The sequence below is a fragment of the Brachyhypopomus gauderio genome, chromosome 4 (genome assembly GCF_052324685.1).
Source record: "Brachyhypopomus gauderio isolate BG-103 chromosome 4, BGAUD_0.2, whole genome shotgun sequence".
Lineage (NCBI taxonomy): Eukaryota > Metazoa > Chordata > Actinopteri > Gymnotiformes > Hypopomidae > Brachyhypopomus > Brachyhypopomus gauderio.
The window spans coordinates 12533526-12556181 of NC_135214.1; the positions used below are offsets into that span (position 1 = coordinate 12533526).

Sequence of the window (22656 nt, forward strand, 5' to 3'; positions counted from 1 at the left end):
CCAAACACTCCCCATGAGCATGTGCTGCCTTCGAGCTGCCTTAATGCTGAGACTTGCAGGCCTACATCAGGCAACGCAAATATCCTGTGAAAATCTGCTCTGGCCTACTTTTCTTGCTTTACCCCTCAAGGCTAAAAAAGAGAGAACTGTGTTAAAGGCAGCCGGGAGGGTGCAGGGAAGGGAACGTGTTTGCACTGCCTCGTCTGATGGCCGTCACTCCTAGCAACACATTGCCAGCCCCATGTATGGATGTGGAGGAATGACGGTTTTGATTTGAAATATCTCAGATTATCTCCTTTGTCTGCGAGTTTGATTTATTATGCCTGAATACACATATCTTCTCTTATATGACGCTTCCTTTCATAACTAGGACTTTGGAATGGTGGTCTAATATTGTTTTAGACTACACAAAAAATGAATGAATTAATTTTGTGTTTATATGTAGAATAAATGCAAGTAGTTATTAACATGTAATACATCAGGCCTTTATTGGGGGAAAAACACATTATTATGCAATGGCACCACATAAAGGGAATAGTAATAAGAAGAAAACGTATTTCATCCATCAGATGGGAAAATGCCTTTAGGAGATGAGCGCTTACGTTATCATTTACAAAGGAAATATTAGGAAAAGCTCCTCACCGCAGCGTTCTCATGAGACGTTTGAAGGTCGTGGTGTATTTGGCCAAGTTAATAAGCTACCTCTCCAATCACTTACACCCATGGCATATCTGGAGGGGGCGGGGTCACGTTACACCTCATTATGCAAAATCATTGGCATTTCAGGAATTGTGTATTGAAGCAAGTAGCAAGAACTCCACTTTGTTCAAGAGAGAGAGAATGAATACATTTAAGTGGCTACCATGACGGCTTTATAACTTGGTGACTGATTGACTAGCCACATTGCCACCCCCACCTCCTCCACACACTGAAATCTGTTGCCATAGTGCTTTAAAATCATTTTTTAAACTTTGATTTATGCACTGATTTATATGAAAATATGAGATACTCGGATGCTGTAATAATAAAGACTGGTTTGCAGGTCTGGATTAAGCCTCCTCTTGGTCTACAGAGTCAGTAGTGACTTTTTAGTGTTGTGACACCAGTCTGTGGGATAGGCAGAGGCACATACAGGAAGGGCCTGGGCCCCAGAGAAACACACCCACAGCAGTGCAGTTACAGCACTGCACTTTTTATTTATACATGAATCAGATGTTAAAATCATCACACTTACAGTAATGTGAAACTGCTTTGGCCTGATGCACCAGGTTTTTAATCCAAATGCAAGCTAGCACATCTCAATTTCCTCTCTCTCTCTCTCTCTCTCTCTCTCTCTCTCTCTCTCTCTCTCTCTCTCTCTCTCTCTCTCTCTCTCTGTCTCTCTCTCTCACTCACTCATGTTGCCTAGAGTGTTTCCACGTGTAGTGTAGTCGCCTTTGTACTGTCCAGAGCACCTGGCAGCACTGTTGCGTCAGGCTGTTGCAGCCATTCTACCCTCCTCCTCCTCCTCCTCCTCTTCATCCTCCTCTTCCTCCTCCTCTTCCTCCTCCTCCTCCTGCTCTTCACGACAGGTGCTTGATCCTCTAGCTGACCTCTCCACCCCTGTGATCCTGGGCATGATCAAGAGAGAAGCGACTTGGAAGAGGTGTTGGCCAGGAACAAGCGGAAGGGGAGCAGGGGCAATACTCCAGCTGCCGAGGGAGAGAGAGAAGGAGAGGGAGGGAGAGAGAGAAGGAGAAGGAGAGAGAAGGAGAGGCAGAGAGAGAAGGAGAAGGAGAGAGAAGGAGAGCGAGAGAATGAAGGAGGAGAGAGAGAAGGAGAGGGAGAGAGAGAAAGAGAGGCAGAGAGAGAAGGAGAAGGAGAGAAAAGGAGAGGGAGAGAGAGCTGTCAGATCAGGGTGGGGATCAAGCAACAACCTGGTCTTTAATAGTTCGGGTGCTTCTGCCTGAATGAGGTTTGCAGGATCTGCTCCCTCATGTACATGTGACAGGTGGTGATGGCGTCCTGCAAGCCAGGAACTCAGTGCGTAATGGTTTTTGTTTGTATTCATAATTTCTTATTGTGCTATTTCCTCAAAATCACTTTGCTATGTTGTAATATGATTTAATCATGATTTGCCTTCCATCCATAAAATAAGATGGATCAAGGTTGCACTATTGAATTGCATTAAGTAAAAAGTCAGGGCAGGACACTGGCTCCTGTGGAGGCCGTATAGTGGACACCAGGCTTGTCTGTGTCTTGGCTATCTCTATGGTCACATTAGCTTCTTTAAGATCCACTGGTGAGATAGTAGAGTAGAGAGTGTCACATCAGATTTCTCACTCCACTAAACAATTGCAGTTTTTTTGCTACTTGGGACTTATTTTGTCCTGATAACGTGGAAGCCTTGTGTAAATGTCCCAGGTCATGTTTTACTTATTTAAGTAAAATCCAGACATTAAAGTTATCTGATTCAAATGTATTTAGGTGTTCCAGCTTTTGGTTGACTAAAATATTTCCCTTAGTATGTCCGTGCTCCATAAAACAAAGGCTTGATGCCTGACTTACTGACTGCACTAATCACTGAGGATTCTGACGAATCACTGATTAATCTCACGAGTTGCTGATGAATCTAAGGAATTTGGGAGCAAGGTTCAAGTGTGTATAGAAGCACTTCTGAGTACGGTCTTTCCAAAGCATCTCCATCAATACTTCACACCTAAGGTCCTGCTTTTTGTGACCACAGGCACCATGAAAAGGTTCTGAAGATATATGACAGCAGACCAACAGTGAAAATCCAGACATGGCCCCGGGCTAGTTTTGCTATTGTTTGTTTGTTTTTCAAGATATCACAAGAGAATTGTGGGAAATGTTATTGTTTGTAGTAAACCTATGCTGATGTATTACAGTCATGGTGTGGCTACTGTTTTATGACTCGTGGCATAAAAAGCATCATGTCAGTGTATGCCATTATTTTGACCGGCAATAAACCTGTGATAGTTTAAGGACTTTTAATCTCCTTTTGAGTTCCTGAGTTGCATGTTGCCATCATTGCCAAATGTATGTAAACAGAAACCTAAAACAACAACTATACTATTTGTAGACCTAATAATGCATTGATTAGAGTTCACGCTTTGGATGTGTAGGAATTTGTTTCTTTGGCTGCAGCAAAATGGGGGTACAACATTTCACATCTTTTTTCCCTCTACAGATTTATCCTCAGACTAACTCTCCACGGAGACCCTATGAAAATGGACTGACGTTTCGTGCCTTCCTTGTCAGCTGTAGCAGTGGGTATGGGACTGCTTCGGGTGGAAGTTCGAATGAGGACACGGTTTTAATATATATTCAAGGCAAGGTCCTATCTACATTAGCACACAGAAGAAAGAGATTTGCTTGCTATGTATTACCAGTTTGTGCAGTGAAAAGGAGATGGTATAAAGGTAATATGCCCTACACCTGAACAGAATACTTCATCATCTTGATAGAGAAAATGTTCTGAGGTTATTTTGATTAATACTTGATCATGTATTGTCTAGCCCAACTGCGTATGATCCTGGTTTTGCAGTTGCCAGACAGCATCTGTGAATCTATTGGAAGTACTCAAACTGTCTCTTTATGAATTAATGTGTCTTATTGCGCATCATAAAAATAAATAAATACATTTAAATAAATAAAGACAGTCATATTTAATAAACAGCAAAAACAACAAAGTTGATGATGTGAACCTCTAGGAAATCGAGTTCTCTAATAACATAAGGGTAATAATAACATAAGGGTAATAATAACATAAGGGTAATAACATAATAAGAGGATAATAAAAGGATAATGAGAGTTGGATGTTAGTCATGTCAAGAACCCAAGAATTCTGTTGCAATGACAATGTTTCAACCTTAGAAGAAATGTTGCTGAAGCTAATAAGACTAAGAACTATTGTATCATCATTTCTACAACCTTTAAAGTCCACATCAAGGTCGATCTTTTAAACTGAGGAAACCCAGCACTGTTTCCCCCTGCTTAGAAAGGTCACTGCATATGCAAAGCATACAATTTTCAGTCACAAAGTGAGAAAGATCCCCCGGGTGACTTCTAGAGACCTACAGCCATCCCCTGCACTTCATAACATTAATGTTAATAAGTCTACCACATAAAAACCACCGAATACTGAAAACGGGAGGCTACCATGAAGGAAACAGCTTCTCTCAAAAAGCAATACTGCTTTTTACAAATTGGAAATAGACAACTTACATGTTTTACAGGGGCAATATTCTGTTGACAGATGAGACAAAAGTTACCTTTTGGTAAATGTACACATATTATATTTGGGGGTCCTACATAATCCTCCACCAGTCACCAGAACCTCACCCTAAGCTCCATCTGTGAACCAGTATGGAGGGACTATGACAGCAGGAATTAATGTCAGCATGTATATCTGTGATTAACAACTGAAGAGCATGATGATAACACAAAACACAGAAGTAAAGCAACAACCCTGAAATACCAGAAACAGAAACAAATTCACTATTTTAGAATAACACGTCTGAGCATTGCATTGTGATGCTTAGATTTGAAGCAGGATGTTTAAATCATCTGGGGTGGGTTTCCCGAAACGTTCGTAGCGCAAAGTACTTCGTAATCTCGTATGAAACGTATGAGGTTAAGAAGTACTTAGAGTTACGAACGTTTCGGGAAACCCACCCCTGTTCAGTACAGGTATACCACCTTAAAACGTCATGCCAGTCCCCGCATAAGTAATCATTTAAAACACATTTGCACACACATTTTCTTCAAGGATTTGCCTGTAATAGGCTCCATTCATCTTGTCTTTAACTCCTCAACTCCTTTTCCTACCATAATACCACCCTGCTTTGAAGTGGAGCTCATTTTCTCAGAATGAAGAATGTCTGCCATACATAGCACTTTGCAACAAGGTCAAAAGTTCAGACATTTGAGTCTGTAAACATGATTTCCAATGGATTTTTTCAGGCGAAGACTTTCTCCCTGCCTCTCCTCCATGAAGCACAGCACTGTGGAGCGTCTGGCTGTCCTGTGCACCAGTTTTCCCAGTTCAGCTGCAAGTCTCTCGTGCTCCTTCAGAACATCCATCAGAAGACTTCAGTCTCTTGATTGCTTCTCTGATTGATGCCCTCCTCAGTCACTGACATTTGATGGGTAGCCTCGTCTAGGCAAAGTTGTTCCGGAAATACATTTTGTACTGTACATTATCCAGCAACTGCATCAAAACTAATGTGTATGTTATTAGAATGAATGAGAGTGAGGATTCCTGGAGGCTCCTGAGATGACAAGATCACAATTAAAGTCATTTACAAATCCGGGTAATTTAAATGGGCTTACAAGTAGCAGAAAGTAGATTCCTCTTCTGAATACCCCACCCAGTCCACCAATCACTTCTATTTATTTAACCTAGAATTATTCTTTGGATTTCAAAATACAACTAGGTCATCCTCAGATACTTCTACAGTTGTGTGGCCCCTCCCTACCTGTCAATCATGTCCTTGTTTTCTTTGGCCATGTGTTTCTCTGTTTTCAGTTTCGACGCCCCATTTTAGTTATCCAGCCCTTGTTTCAGATCCCACCTCTTGTAATCATTCTCACCTTGTCTTGTTTGTTTGTTCATGTATTTACACCCTGTGTTCTGCCTTCCTGGCCGTTCCTGTTCCTGGTCTCTTGTTTGTTTGTTGCTTGTTAGATTTCTTGCTTGTTTAATGATATCCATGCATGTTTCCCCATCATCTCCTGATGTTTTATTGTTGTAGATATGTTTTGTTAGTTTGCAATCTGTAGTCTTGTTCTGTTTAACCTTGTTAGATGTTGTTATCATCGTCATCTCATTTCCGATTGTTATTAATTGGCTGACCAAGCTTACTAGTGAGATTTTCATTGAAGGGGTAGCCTTGAAAAAAACTTTTCAGTTAGGTACACCATAATGTCTGTGTCACTTGTAGTGACAGCTGACCAAGGTACCATGTGCATAAACAGTGACGTATTACTGATAATGCCATAGCCCCTTTTTCAAAAGAGCTAGGCTACCATGGTCCTGCTACAATAGTGACAATCATTCATTTCATTGGTCAGATTTTCTGTCATTTTCCCAACAGACCTAAATTACAGAACCTTTCACTATATCACCAGAAGTGGACATACACACAGCAGGAAGTCTCTGCAGCCGAACCAATGAGCAGTTTGGATTAGCCCCACTCTCGGATAGAAATTGAGCAAAATTACTGTGAATACAGTAATGTTTTTATTGTATTTTTGTGAAATGTGTATATTATTTAATCTATCTACTTTTTGTTATCTCATCTTTAAAGATTTGTAAGCACCTTTGCATTTTCTTGTTTCGTTCTGAGAAGCATGAACCTCTGGTAAGCCACATTATTGCATTTATCAGTCACTACTGAACTAGAAGTTATTGCCAATTATTTAAGCAAAAAAGAAACTGTTGTGTCTATTCTCTTACCCACTTGCCCTCTTCCCCAGTAGTTGAAATGATTCAGTCAACTGTGGTGTCTCTGCAGTTTAAGACGAAGCTTGCACGCAGTTCCCAGCAAGGCGGAAGTTTCGTTGTGCAAGAGAGGTGTAGAAGCCAAAGGACACTGGGAGCCTGGAGCCTGCTGTTGGGAAGTGGAGGAGTTCATTTTCACAGGACAACAGCCAAGAAAACAGAAGAAGTCCTGACCGAGATTAGTTTTGAGTTTTGAAGAGCAGCCACTGTCAAATACAGAGTGAGAGAGCCACCTGGAAGTGTGGCAGTTGGACGCAATAAGACTTACACTTCAAGAAATAGTAAAAAACATATACGATATGTGTGAACCTGGGATGCCTAATGTCATTTCCACATTAACTGTGAAATCCATCCATCCATCCATAGTCATCCGCTTATCCGGGTCTGGGTCACGGGTTCAGTAGCCTAAACAAAGAGGCCCAGGTTTCCCTTTCCCCAGCCATCTCTTCTAGCTCTCCTGGGGGGCTACCGAGGTGTTCCCAGGACAGCTGAGATATATAATCTATAGCTGTGAAATAAGACTTAAAAGAACAGAGATGGAGTGAGGTAGGAATGATCATGAAGAAAAGGTTGTGATTTTGCTTACTGGAAATGTTTTGAAAAATTTAAAGCATGATGTAAATAATGCAGCAAAAGAAAAAAAAATTGTCCCACAATTTCCATAATTAGGTTATATTTTAATTTAAAAGACATTAATGTTCTTCAATTTAAAAGGCTCTTTATGAAGTTTTAGACTGGATGTTTGGAGGTCTAAGGTCTACTGTGTTAAATGCAGTGTGTGTTCTGTGAAATGAGTGCAACAAAATTGAGTTTTGCTTATTTGAAAAGCAGCTACATGTTCCGTTCATGCTGAATGCATCTCATTAGTCTGTAATTTGAAAAGGATTCACCAAAGTTAATTGTTTGTGTTCCTGTCTTCATATCTTCAGAAACAAAAAAAAAATAAATGTTCATCATAGGATTAAAGGTTAAAACATTCAGACAAAACACAATTACAACATTCACAAGCGCATTACTGTGTGATTGCAAAGAGCAGCCCGCCTCCCTAACACACTGTCTAACCCCAGAGCTGATTCACCAAAATGTAGCAGTAAGAACATGAAGAGGAACAGGATGTGGAGGAAGAGGCCAGTCCACCCCCCTCCATGTGCTCATATGAAACAGTGGATTACCTGGGTGAAGGGAATAGGCCCGAGGAGTTTCCCCTTCCTCTGAGGAACAGCCTCCTCCATGGGGCCTCCTCCAGCACCCAACGCCCGTGTGCGCCCCCTGGTGGTACCTAGGAGAGCTGCTCACAACCCAACAGCGCCCAACGCCAGTGTGCACCCCCCAGTGGTGTTCATGTTTGTGCCAGTGTGTTTGTCTCTCCCTGTGTTTCTCCCTAACCCCCTCGTTCTATTAGTGCCTGTTTTGTTGAATGTACCAGTGTGTGTGTGTGTGTGTGTGTGTGTGTGTGTGTGTGTGTGTGTTCCTAATATGCTTTCCCCTGTCTTCCCAGGGAGGGTGTTCTAGGAATCTCAGAGGTGTCTGGTTCTGATGGCCTTCCCATCGGTGTGAGTCCAGGGCTCTACAGCTACGCTGGTGGGGGGGTCTGTCACATTACAGCCCCTGGCCCTTCCCTTTGGGCATGTGTTGTTTCAGCATGCTTACATTAACAAAATTAAATTTTAATGAATTGGATTTCAACCAATTCATTAGTCCCCCAAAACTACAGTGCCATAAAAATATTGCAGCATATTCTTAGGAAGGTTTCATTTATATAACATGCAATTCCATTTTAAAGTAATCCCATGTCTCAACCAATCACAGACATCCACCCACTCACCTCCATACACACAATCGACACATTCATGTCCCATCAAATGTAAGAGGGAAAATGACAGCATTCCTGGAGCGTGTTGCTTCATTCTTGGTCTGTTGGGACATGCAGACACAGTAATTCATCTTCACACACATCTCCAGTGGTTCAGTTCAGTCCTCCTTGAGACCCATCCACTCTAAAGTAAGCTGCAGATTTTCCTGGCCCTCTGACTAATGCTATGTGTGTGTGTGTGTGTGTGTGTGTGTGTGTGTGTGTGTGTGTGTTTGTGTGTGTGTGTGTGTGTGTGTGTGTGTGTGTGTGTGTGTGTGTGTGTGTGTGTGTGTGTGTGTGTGTGTGTGTGTGTGTGTGTGTGTGTGTGTGTGACAAACATGCTTTTAGCACCAAATAGCACTCTATATTTATCAGGGCTTTCAATTAGCCTAATACTGCAGTCTGTTTTCCACCTTAACCTGTCAGTGTACTTTCCTCTTTGCATGTCGCAGGTGTAAGACAGATTCACATATAATGAATCGGTGGACTGTGGAAACCGTCTCTCTCTCCATTCAAGTTCAGACAGACTCACGGAACTTAATTAATAGAGTGAATAAGTTATGGCGGGGTTCGTTTTGAAGATGTGCTGCAGGTAATCCCTCAGCCCACCCTCATTTCAAGGCTTGGGCAAATAATTTCAGCAGAAGGAAAAGAAATCCATGTGACAGAAATGGATTGCTTCCCTTTTCGGTGTTGTTTCTGGACTGGGTGGACCTGAGGTTGGAGGGGGAGATGGAAGGCCTACTGTTATTTTTATGATTGACTATGTTATCTCATGAATGCAAACACTATAGCTTAATTTTTGATGCTGGGTAAATTGCTAGTCTAACTGCATTAGACAGTCCATGTGTCCGGCTAATTCTGATTATTATTTTCATCCCCGTTGACAGCCAGAGGGAGAGCCCCCAATTCTTTCTGTCTTCCACCTGAGTGAGATGATATTTAATCCTTTGGAGACTCAATGCCACAGTGAGTCAGTGTCACACAGCTAAAGGTTTTATGTCAGCCCTTTTTCAGATTACACAGGCGATGACTTCCTGTAACTCACAACACCTTCCATGTGGCAGAGCTTGGCATGATGCTGCAGACTGTCATCCTGCAGGTGCGCTTGAACGAGAAAGAACGTTTGCAGTAAAATTCTTCATCTAACCTGAAACGCACAGGAAAGTCGTCAGTATATTAGTAGTTTGTAACAGTAAGGAAATTGTTATAAATATTAGATTGCGTGAAAGGCTATTCTGTAAATTAATATGCCATAAAAACAACTCAACTGAATAGAAAAGTGCTTTTTTTTAGCTAGGCTGTAATAATTTAACTTAGTGCCGGAGTTGCTGCCACACTCCAGAAATGTTTATAATTTTACCTGTCCTGTATATGTCCTCATACAGAGCTAATTTTCCCTGTTTCATTTCTCCACATGGCTGCCCGCCTGCTTGAGGAATAATGAGATGAGGAGAGACAAGCGATCCATCCTGGCCGGCCACCTCCTGCCTAACCGGATGCCTACACCATGATGGACATTATTACATATTTTTCGGTCTAAATTGACATTATTGCATCTTTTACATTCTGTCTACATTCTGTCTATATTGTTGTTGTTGTCATGGTGACCGGTGTCGGCCAGAGGAGGATGGGTTCCCCCCCTGAGTCTTGGTTCCTCTCAAGGTTTCTTCCTCATGCAAAAAACTAGGGAGTTTTTCCTTGCCACTGTCGCCTTTGGCTTGCTCACTGGGGGCTAGGACTCGGCACTTGTAAAGCTGCTTTGTGACAACAACTGTTGTAAAAAGCGCTATATAAATAAAATTTGATTGATTGATTGATTTATAGTGTAACAGTGGCATATAATCGATTTTAATAATTGTTGTCAGCGGAACTGCGGAACAAATGATCATTTCAGAATCAGAACCAGCACACCAGCACATCAAATGCTCACTTCTCACACGATTGGTAAACAACACAAAGATTTCTTTTCTGCATAGATTATTTTCTATTTTCTAAGCTCTGTATTTCAGACATATCATGATCTTTTTATTCAACTTCACTGGCACACACACACACACTCACACACACGCACACACACACTCTCACAGCAAACGTCTTTCATGACAGCCGAAGACTTCATCACATTAGCACGCAGCACAAGGCATGTTATGAACAAAACATTCTAACTTTAGGGTTGTGAATTCGGTTGTTGTCTGAACACATCGGGTCAAATTTACTTTTAAAATGTGACATTTCCTCCTGTCTGCCTTGGCTGAAGGCTTCAGAGGAAGAGCCAGAAAGGTCATGATACTTTGGTGCCAGCCAACAGAACAAAAAACTCTTTTTGAGATTTAACGACCAACCCACAATTGCACTACTGTCTCATATAGTCCTACTGTATAGTTCCATGCTCATTGGTTCTGTTGCAGGAAGACTCATGATTCCCATGCCGGTTAAGCAACTCCATGTTGTGTTCAGGAACATGAAGGTCCAACAGTGTTATCAGTTGAAAACATCAAAACATATTGGAAAATATGTGACTGATTCTGTGTATCCAGCTAGGACCAAACCCTTATCCTAGTCCCGGCAGACTCAGAACTGATTCTTTTTTAAATTCTATTTCAGTTCAGCACTGTGTTACTTTATACCAGACAAGGTTGGCTTAACTGAGAACACCTTCACTTTCCAACCTTTTAATGCACAAAATCACTGGATTCGTTTAAACAAATGTCTTGGTCGTGATATCAGACTGTAATTTCAAGTGCTGGGCTAGAACAGTGCTGATGCCCGTTTCACTGGAGTAAGTGTGCTAAACCCACTTACAAGAGCTTGTGATCCAGCCTTATCACTCGCCTATCAAAGGTATTCCACACCTGAGATATGAAAACCTCAAAAACATGGTGTCACAAGAATCTCTGTTTTCATTGTTATACCATTTAGTATAGTTAAAAAACTTTAATATATTGAATATGCTTCAGAATGATCACTGAAACATACTTTCATAGGAATTCTGGTCTAATTTATGCAAATTAACATATTATAATCAATCCACAGTATGCATTTAATCCAGTTACCAAAGGAATGTTGAAATGATCATTTAAGGCAATCATTTCCCAATATACTGCAACAGACAGTAATTAGTCATTTGTACACTTGACCCTTGAGGAAGCCTCGGGCGGTGTTGATAAGGCATGCTGAACAGCAGGTGTCGCTGCATATGCCGTGAGATCTGACAGTGTCTGATTCTGATGCATACATCAGCCAAGCAACATCCTGTAACCCAATTAATGCAGGGCTAGAGTGAAGCTTCCTCTGGCAAATCACTTTCTAATTCAGTTTATTAGTCCGTGCGTAGATACCCTAACTGTCCGGCTGGAGACCTTCCAATGTTCACCACATCTGAGGAAACTGACAGATGTGCTAATGAAAGCTGCTCTCTGCTTTGCTGACTCACTTCAGGCCCTGCAGGGAGCTCGTCTCGTTTTTTAGAACTAAATCTGACCAGTTGTGGCAGCTTTAGCAGAATGTGGATTTATGTTCTAGAATTTTCTCCTTCGGTGAACGGATCTGTGCAGGTTAACCTCCTCACAGGATTTCTGTTCCACCTCTTTATCAGATGCTTTCACTCCTCACTTACGTCTCTTGGTTTATGTATTGTTATGTGTCTTACAATGAACTTCACTAACAATAATTATGAGGATGAAAAGTTTAGGTGCTATATAGTGCACATTTAAACTAAAATTCTGCATCGTATTTTTTTTTCTTTTATTTGTAACATCTGAATTTTTACAATTATATAGAAGAAATGCATGCAGGTCTGCCTTTACAGACAGCACCATAAAGTTTGATATGATTTAACTGGATTGTATTAATCTCATTATAGAAAAAGAGTTTGGGTTTTGGAACAGAGGGAATTGTGTTTTCCCTCCTAGCACAATTCTATAGAGACCTACTTTCAGAAATAGCTTCAAACGCACTCGCTTTCTTAATTATTTAGAAACTCAGTCATTTTATGAATGTTCTTAATTCTCAGATGCATAACAGAACAATGCAATGCAACCCATATGCAAGAGTTCTGCATAAAATCAGATGAAATATATAAAGTAAAAAAAAAGAACTGTGGTAGAGAACAAGCATGTACATTTAATACTAAAGTCATAATAGTTCCTTTACACTCATTGTATTACTTCATTAAAGTGGAGATTTCCTGCTCGTGAACCAGAGTTGTTAGTACCATTATCTTAAATACTTGTGCCGCCAGTCTTGGGCACAGCATTTAACACCTACAGCACCATACAGAAATCGTACCGCCCCAGCACTAACCCTGATTGTCCCAGACACTAACTAGTTTGATTTTTAAAGAGTTTCTTCATAAGTGTACAGTTGTATAATGTTAATTCATTTGCACCAGAAATGTAATGCCTCAGGATGTTTTGAAAATGTGGCAGATATAAACAGAAAGAGTTCCGTGGTCAGGTTTGTGATCAAGCGCTCATTAGCTTTGGGACTCTTCTCAGTGTGCGAAGCATGGCGTCAGTGCAACGTTCCTGGCCTCTCAGTCCTCCCAGTCTGGCTGCCGAGTGCTCGCTCTGCTGATTTAACCTTTCCTCACTGGTGCCGCGCTGAAGTCTCCTGAGCTGTTATCATAGCAGCTGCCTTAACGCCAGCAGGCACAGAGCCATCACCTTCAAACTGTAGTTCATGATTAGAGCAAGGTAGCGTGCTAAATGTGAACCACTTAGAGCATATATGGATGCTTTCAAAAAGGTGCATTAAGAGTTGACTCTTGGAGAATTTGTCCTCCCAGGCTGAAACAGACAGACTCTGCCTTCCATAATTAGGCCAGCGCCCCCCCTCCCCACGCTGCTGTGCACTGTTGGGGAATATTGGTCTTCACTCCAGCTGGAGTGGTTGAATTTGTGGCATTGCAACCTCATTTCAGCATGTCCACATCGGTGACTTTCAAATAGACCATGTTTATTCCTCACTAACACTGTAGAGTAGCGAAAAACAAACACGTTCTCAGAACGGCTTGCTTCTAACATAGGGGAAATTGTCCTGTCATTCCTGAGCAGTGTCCAGCGGTATGGGAGGTTATCATGAAGACACAGGCCTTCGTTTACGTTGTGGTGATGAGCTGAAGACGGACGAGGCACAGCGTGGTGAAGGACATGGCTGCTCCCCTACAGATGGAGCCCCGCTGGACAGTAGCAGACCCATAAAACAACTGGGCCAGGCTATGCAGGTAAATCAGGTTCCACCAAAAGCTTTCAGTTTTATCTTGAAAAGTGATATCCTCTAGTGAGCAAAGCAAATTATATTTTAACAGTTCACTTATGTAGTTGGTAGATTCAGCAACCCACCACTCATCATGCATCTAGGACTATTGTTTAAAAGTAGTTTCTCTAGACCTGTGTTGGGATCTACCATGACAACCATGCATTGCCCTGCTGAACTCAGCTCGTGATCTCAGCTCGTGAACTCAGCTCGTGAACTCAGCTCGTGAACTCAGCTCGTGATCTCAGCTCGTGATCTCAGCTCATGAACTCAGCTCATGAACTCAGCTTGTGAACTCAGCTCATGAACTCAGCTTGTGATCTCAGCTCGTGAACTCAGCTCGTGATCTCAGCTCGTGAACTCAGCTCATGAACTCAGCTCATGAACTCAGCTCGTGATCTCAGCTCGTGATCTCAGCTCGTGAACTCAGCTCGTGAACTCAGCTCGTGAACTCAGCTCGTGATCTCAGCTCGTGATCTCAGCTCATGAACTCAGCTCGTGAACTCAGCTCGTGAACTCAGCTCGTGAACTCAGCTCATGAACTCAGCTCGTGAACTCAGCTCGTGAACTCAGCTCGTGAACTCAGCTCATGATCTCAGCTCGTGAACTCTGCTCATGAACTCAGCTTGTGAACTCAGCTCGTGAACTCAGCTCATGATCAAAGTAGATGTACTCTCATGATGAGCTCCAAAATGTTACACTTCCTGCGGATGCCTGGTGTCATCACTGCACAAAGTCCCTTTGGTCTGAGGTCCGTGCCTGACTGCACCGCCCACCAATAATAAACATGTTCACGGTGGGTCCAGGGTCCTGTGTGTCTGCGTAGGGAACCAACATAGCAGGTCCCATCTGGCCATTGGCTGGGTGCTAAATCAACATCTCTCTAATGTTCCTTGGATCGCTTCTGGGAAGCTACTGCCAACGTGATCTCGTAGTCAGTGTAGATCCTCCTCTCTGGTCCGCCTCCCACAGTTGCTGTGCTGGCTGCTCCTGGATGCTGTCATCTCCATGCCAACTGCATCTGGAGTTCTGACTCCATCTTGGTTCGTCTACTGACTGAATGAAGCAGAAAGTTGTCCATCTCACTTCTTTACCTGTGTAGCATGTGGCATGCAAAATGTAAACCAGTTTTCATTCTAAAGCTCTCTTAAAACATCACACTGGCGCCTAATTTATTTAGACAACTCCAGAACTATTAACAGTTTTAACAGAATCCAAACAGTTTTTAAAGTTAAACAATACAAGAATATCTGTCCTATATAGAGTATTTTGCTGTCTCTGTCTATACAATGTAAAAAATGGGATGTGTTTCTGCTGTGCTAATTCACCATCAGTCTGGAAATATTTTTGACAGCATCTTGTTTGTTATTCTAAGAGGAGTTATGCTACCACAGAGGCATACCACAAACAGCGTTGCCTACCACATGTTATTTATTGCCAAATTAGTGACAGCACACCACGCTTTTATGCGAAAACAGACATGTGACTCAGGTTTGTGTGCAGTGTAGGCGATATAGAAAATGCAATTTTGATTTTATCCGTACATTTCCACCCTGCCGCACTGACCCTGTCTCTGGGGCACACACCTTCACGCCACCCCCAGCCTCCTGATCGGAGGGACACGTCACCGTGACTCGGTCTCTCCCCCTCCAGCACAGAAAGGTTACAGTCTGGGCAAAAGGCGAAACAAACAAAGGCATACTGGCTCCATCACCTCGATACCCAGGCGGTAGATTAATGACTCTGAGCAGCAAGATGGTTCAGTCAGATATTTCTCCCTGAATAAAACATGAAGTGTTTTTTTCCCCACTCATTCTCTGCACACATGATTGGCAGCAGCAAAGGACTCAAGCTAGCGCGCTAAAACTGTCCAGTGTCACCCGCTGTTATGCAGGTGTGAAATCCCTCTCTTCCCTTGTTTCTGGGCGCAGTCGGCATAGGCAAAATTTACATACAAATTATAATAACAATTCACTATCCATGGGAGAAGCCATTTTGGGCTTTGTATCTTTTACAAAAGCATTTGATATATCGCATAAAATTTTATTTTGCATTTGCTACAAGACTTTTCATAGTGTAGCATTATGTGACACATATTGCAACGTTCATGGAAACAAAACTGCCAAATCATTTAACTTTTCACCAATTGCGCATACTCACATAACACATGCTTCCCCATACAGAAGGATTAAATGCCATAAACAAATAAATAAACAGAGGCTTCCTTTGTGTCCAAATGCCCGGAAAGAGGGGAGACTCCATCAGGCATTCTGGCAGACAGGCTGGCACTTGAGAGAGCAGGCCGGCCCCAAGCTTCACGGGGGTTTAACTGTTCAATGCCAGTTCAGCCAATCACACCGAGCCTCAGCAGGCATGTAGATAATGTGCTGCTGTACCCAGAGGAATATCAGTTTATCACTAGAAATTGTGGCAAGAATCTCCAAATTCATATTTTATCTAAAAAGTATATAACAGTTATCTGAAACATGAGATCCAGAAAGTGAAATGTTTTGAATTAAAATCACAAGATTTTATGGGGGGGGGGGGGGAGGTACGGTAGTAAAAAACACAATCAGGGTACATGTGTCATCAGACAGTAACTGGTGGGAGGACCATAACCAACCTGAAAATACTACCAGACTCGCCATGGGGTGAAATAGACGGGGACACATTTTTGTGGCCCTTTTTCTTAATTTGTTTATTTATTTAAGCATTTATGTTCTTGGCCAGATGGGAGCAAATACTTTAGCTAAACTGTTTACGTCTTTGTGGGATCTAAGCCAAATTCTGTTGCACTCACAACTCACAGTTCTCAGAAATGTTATTGTAATGCAACAAAACACTAATCAGAGTTTATGGCTAAAGAAATATGGTGGAGTGTGATGTTTACACCTACAAGAATGACATACGCCCTGCCACCAGTACACTCATCCAGCTGAGATGGCAGAAAGTTCTGGCTCGGTACCACAGAGCCACCGTAGACAAAAATGATACCCACACCCCACACCATCACAGTGCAGTGAGAGGATGTCTGAACGTCCTGCCCACTGACACGTCCTTATGGGTCTGCAAACACAAAGCAACGTGACATCTCAGAAGGTCGGACTGGGGAAGACACATAGCTGTGAAAATACAGGAACCAGTTCACCCTAGAGCTGACTCCACGCATTAGATTATATCACATCAAATTATTGACGCTTGAATTATATTTTCAAGGACAAAAAAAGACCCCTTTTCAGACCAGTCAGCAGACTGAGGGAGGTGTGTAATTGCTTTCGCCAGGACAGTCATCGCCTGCTTGGGTCTGATACACTGTCACATTCTTTAATGAGAAACTGTGTGTTCATGAGAGTGTCAGTCTTACAAGTCACTACGTTAGACAACACTAAATTTCTGCTATTTGTGTGTCCATTCACCCTCTTAGCTGAGGACATGTTTGAAAAAACTGATCTTCTACCTGTCTGAGCATAGTCTGCTATTTCAAATGGTTTATTCTCATTTACATCTGGCTTCATGCTACTGAGCAATTCAAATGTATATACCATATTAACATAAAATGTAAAAATATTTAACAAATGAAGTCAAACTCTAAATTTAAAAAGTTTCATCTGGTGACAGATGCAATGATGAATAATGCACTAACAATGAATATAGTGGCAGAATACTACTTAACAAAGGTTTTGTATGCAAGCCATTTTGAATGCATCAGCAAATCTTATGTCCAGCTCTGTATCGATTTCCTTTGGGCTGAATAAAACTTTCCTACCCTCACAGCCCAAGACACATGTGGCAGAATGGGGAAGTCATATCCACAGGAGAATCTGAGCCACAGATACACATATAACATTTACAATTTTAGCATGTATCAATATTCCAGAACTGCTTGCATATATTAAATCAACATGGCAGTGGACATGCATCATGGGAAATTCTTCTTGGCTCCACCCTTCCAGTTAGAGTGAACTTCATTACCCAACGTCCTATTAGAAGCAGCAGAGGGTGCCAAACGCTGAAGATACTGTATCTCAACCCAGAAAACAATGGACATGCTCTTCCAGGCCCAGTGGGGAAAGATTATGCTTTTTGCATTAGTAATTTGAACGATAAAACAAAATGTTGTGCTTAATTTTACTGTGCAAAGGTAAAAATAGTGAGTAAAGCAAAGTGGAAGATTACTGGTGAAATGTAAGTCAGAACGACTGGTGCTTGCAGAGAAGAATGTTTTGATGTTTTCACTAAGACATGAAAAGTAAAAACAATCATTTCGGGCAGAGGACTACAGGACTAGAGGATGCTGCTGTGATGCTGTTGATACTGAAGACACAAACCGATCTAAGGAATCTGTTTCTTCCTTCATAAATATACTCACCCTTTCCTCCTCCAGAAAGGACACCCAAAGCTATTAGGGCCAATTATTTGTGTTTGCGTGCCTGTAGAGATTGCTCTATCTCTCTCACTTGGCACACAGACTTTTTTTCATGAGCATAAGCGATTTCCAGTCCAATTACTACCACTGTCCTGTTTTTTGTGAGGTTTATTGCTTTACTGTGCTGGAAGCAGCGTGTAGGTGACGAATTCCAGGCTAAATGAGCCCGCTGTGAAGGGCAGTCTCCACCCTCCCACACTGCAGCGTTTCATCTCTGGCCAGAATGGGCAAGTCTCCACAATTTCTCTCTGGTGGCCTCTGCAGGCCCTGCTTGGACCGGCGCCCATGTGAAGATTTTTCCAGGTTGTGTCTGCTCCCCAGCGTTCAGGCTGGTGCTAACACGGAAGCTTAGCCAGGGTCACAAACACAGAACTGGCCCTGGTTGGTCCCTTTAGAGAACGTCAGTAATTCAGGCTGCTATAGTAACATCTTACAAGCTGCCACACCAGCTGGTCCCTCGTGGGAGATCCCCTAGTCCCTCGTCGGTACGGACTACCTACAGGGATGCTCGAGGCGCACCTCAGAATAATCCGGAATAAACACGAGCTTCACGGAAGTAAGGAGCGTGCACTGACGGTGACACTCTGCTTGGAGATGAAAACCACACATGAGGGCCTATGAGGGGTGGAATATGCTTAGGACCCCCGAGTGACCAATGCGGTAGAAATGTGAGTGCTAGCTAGAACTGTAAAATTACGTTCGTCTGTGAAATCTCATCACAGCACCCATAAGACAAAACCTCATCTGCAGTCCCTGCTGCCACTGGACTCTGGCTCAGGGCCATTTTCTCAGTGGAGCATCACGAGGCCAAATTTCCGAGCCTCCATACATTTTCTAAACAATCATAACATTGACATTTCTATTTACCAGTAAGTGACCTCTTCAACACCTGCGTGACGTCTTTAAATCTTGGCAGTGCTATGCTCGTATTCAAAGTTATTCTTTCATTTTAACGCCCCCCCCCCCCAAAGTATCATTTATTTTATTTTTTGTATAATATATAATTTTATATAACTTATATCAACTTCTCCTGATCCATGTAATCAAAACATGTTTTCTATTAAAGGCTTTAAAAAAAAAGCTCCATTTATAATGTCTGTGAAAGCAGGCTGCACATGCACTAGCCAGCTCTGTGGATGTGAGTTCAGTTTCACTCTGAGGCATCAGGGCTGATACTTGCTGTGCTGGACAGCCCCAGTCCCATCTGGTCTGGGTTCTTGGCGTTGGTTGGCATGGCGCCCTGTCCTTCTGCAGCACACAGCATCCCAGATGCTTGGCCACCACTCGCTCAGAGTCTCTCGGTACATCATGTCCTCCGCCGCAGAGCACCATCCTGTCTGCTGCAGCGTCTCTGCGCCCGAGACCTCTTCCACTCTCTCAGCCTCAATGATCTTCCACTCCCTCAACCTCAATGATCTTCCACTCCCTCAACCTCAGTGATCTTCCACTCCCTCAACCTCCATGATCTTCCACTCTCTCAACCTCAATGATCTTCCACTCTCTCAGCCTCAATGATCTTCCACTCCCTCAACCTCAATGATCTTCCACTCTCTCAGCCTCAATGATCTTCCACTCTCTCAACCTCAATGATCTTCCACTCTCTCAGCCTCCATGATCTTCCACTCCCTCAGCCTCAATGATCTTCCACTCTCTCAGCCTCCATGATCTTCCACTCCCTCAACCTCCATGATCTTCCACTCTCTCAGCCTCAATGATCTTCCACTCCCTCAACCTCAATGATCTTCCACTCTCTCAGCCTCAATGATCTTCCACTCCCTCAACCTCAATGATCTTCCACTCTCTCAGCCTCAATGATCTTCCACTCCCTCAACCTCAATGATCTTCCACTCTCTCAGCCTCAATGATCTTCCACTCCCTCAGCCTCAATGATCTTCCACTCCCTCAGCCTCCATGATCTTCCACTCCCTCAACCTCAATGATCTTCCACTCCCTCAACCTCCATGATCTTCCACTCTCTCAGCCTCCATGATCTTCCACTCCCTCAACCTCCATGATCTTCCACTCCCTCAACCTCAATGATCTTCCACTCTCTCAGCCTCCATGATCTTCCACTCTCTCAACCTCCATGATCTTCCACTCCCTCAGCCTCCATGATCTTCCACTCTCTCAGGCTCGACGAGTTGAACACACACCACCAAAGCAGCAGTGCATGGTAAAGCTTCCTGTATGTACTGAACATGCCCAATGAATTTTATTCACATCTATTTTATCCTTCCTTTTTACCATTGCATCCTTCAACAGAAACTCACTTATTACACTTATTATATCACTTATCCAGCAAGCCTGACAGATAATCCATAGATATAAATCTAAATGTAAGCACACATCTGTTAAACTAACAGCAGTCATATTTTGAATCCTACTGTGATTTCTTTTATTATTTAAAGTTCAAGTTTGGGCTATCAAACCTGGTACAACAGTTTCAGTGCCAACCCAAACAACTGCATTCCATAATGGTGATTCTCCTCTATCCCTCCTGTTACCACTCCTCATTCCTTCATCCCTTTTTCACTCAATAGAAGACCATTCGTATTACTCTTCCTGTCTTTTAAAGCCATGACTCCTTGAGGCATCAAACCCAAAAAATATATAATGTCACAATATTTAGGTGGTAATGTGTAACTGCACTAACTTACAGTGGAATGTTCAGTACACTGTTATTTGGCCAGTGTTAATCATGCTTTTTTGCATTGACTAGAATACTGTAAATATTTACGTGTTCAGTGACTTTCACAAAGTGATCTAGACTAGTGAAATTGTGCAGAACAATTAGGATTTCACTGTCTGTCGTCTGACATTGAAGCAGGATTTGGAGACTTGATGTTACTTGACATGCACAGACACCCACAAGAGAAGGGTCTGTGATTATGAATGTTGCTGCTCACATATCCTAGATTCCTAATCTGTTCTGTTCCCACTCAGGAAGTGGGACCTTGGTAGTGTCTGATCTGTGATTTAAGAAAAGCAATATCTTCAGAAAAGTAATATCTCAAAGGGTGATGCTTATCTCTAGCTTATAAATTCGTCGGTTCGTATATGCACGGTTGGTAATCTTCTCCAGAATCCCTCATTTTGGTGCATGGATTTTTCCTATTGAGAAGGAAAACACAGCCTTGACATACTGCTCGTTGGATTGCAAGCAGTCACAAGGTGTCACTTTAGACCTGCAGAACATATTCACCAACATATCACTTGTGTACCACGCGGCTTTGAAATAAAAACCTTCTCAGTCTGTGTTTTTCATTTTCATATTATTAATGATAAAAATGTCATTTTTAATGCAAAATTAATATTATTGCTGCAGCTACAATGTGAAATTACAGCATCTTCTGAATAAAGATCAACCAGCCTGACTCTGTAGCAACAGCTGTTCTGTTTAATCCCAGGACAAAAAGTGCTCAAGGGGTGAAAGTCAACAGGGTAACAAAACCACAGCACTCTCCTGACCACGACACAGGGTTGTCTGCTGCTGACCAACACCTACGTGACTCAGGGCTTCTTTCACCTATTTCCTGCCCATATTGGTTAGGCGGCCTTAAGCCTCACACCCCCCCCCCCCCCTCCCCCCATCTAAGTGGCAGAGGCGCGGAAACAGGAGTGTGAAATTCTGCACTACTTTGAGCAAACCATGATCCATCTTATCAGCCAAGCTCTTCTTAATGGGATTTCCCTCTCTGCCTGCCAGTACTGTGCACAGGCTCTCTGCTCGGGTTGTCTTCAGCTTCTGTGAACATACAAAGTGCTCTCTCTCTCTCTCTCTCTCTCTCTCTCTCTCTCTCTCTCTCTCTTTCAGCCTCAGCAGAGGAAATTCAAGCTTCGTGCACATTTTGTCTGACAGCGTGCACCTTTCCTATGTGCAGACTACGTGACACATGGCTAGACGTATTTAAAAATCAATTTTATATGGGAAGTGCCTCACTGAGTTTTTCCACCTGAGTTACCTGTCTTTCCTGTCTCTCTTCTTTCCCCACCGTCCCGTGATATTAGCAGAGCTCTTGGCAATCAATATCAGAGAAATTATATTGTTCCTCCTCTGTTAATTGTGTCAGTGTAGAACCCTTGTGGCTAATTGGAGAAGTCCATCATCTTCTTGTAGCACAGATGTAGAGTCATCTTACTGTTAACAATGTTCACCACAAGGGAGCGGTTTGTATTTTTAATAATGAGTTGGAGATATTAGTTGTTTTGTTCATTTAAGAAGTTAGCTTTTTTGGCATTGATGATAACAAAATACAATAAATTACTTACACAACAGCACTAGCCTCAAGATGAGAAAAACACAAACACTTCATGGATGCCTGTGACATTATATGCTAAAAAACTAATCTTAAAAGACACATCACTCTTTTCAAACTCTTTTCATGAATTATTTCAATGTTTTATTCCAAATTTCCAGTGCTAGCTTGACACTCAAACTTCCAGCCCCGCCTTAGAGAAATAATCAGGATTCAGATGCTGTAGCAGATCAGATCCCCTACCTGCTCCAGTGTAGGTACCTGATCTTCATCCCTTTGATCCCAGCAGTATTTGATAAGCTCTTGGCTTGCTTGGAAAAATATTGACCAAATTGTCAAGGGTAATCTGCAATGATTG

At 42.5% G+C, this 22656-nt stretch overlaps 1 protein-coding gene and 1 long non-coding RNA gene across 2 annotated transcripts in view; both read left to right on the plus strand.

Moving 5' to 3' along the window:
- Positions 1-22656, plus strand: part of gulp1a (GULP PTB domain containing engulfment adaptor 1a) — a 350639-nt gene that overhangs the window by 265083 nt on the left and 62900 nt on the right. The gene's annotated exons all lie outside the window — the stretch shown is intronic.
- Positions 8227-10175, plus strand: LOC143511600 (uncharacterized). Its single transcript, XR_013130185.1, has 4 exons — positions 8227-8507; positions 8810-8949; positions 9248-9326; positions 9425-10175. It is a non-coding gene; the product is annotated as an uncharacterized LOC143511600 (long non-coding RNA).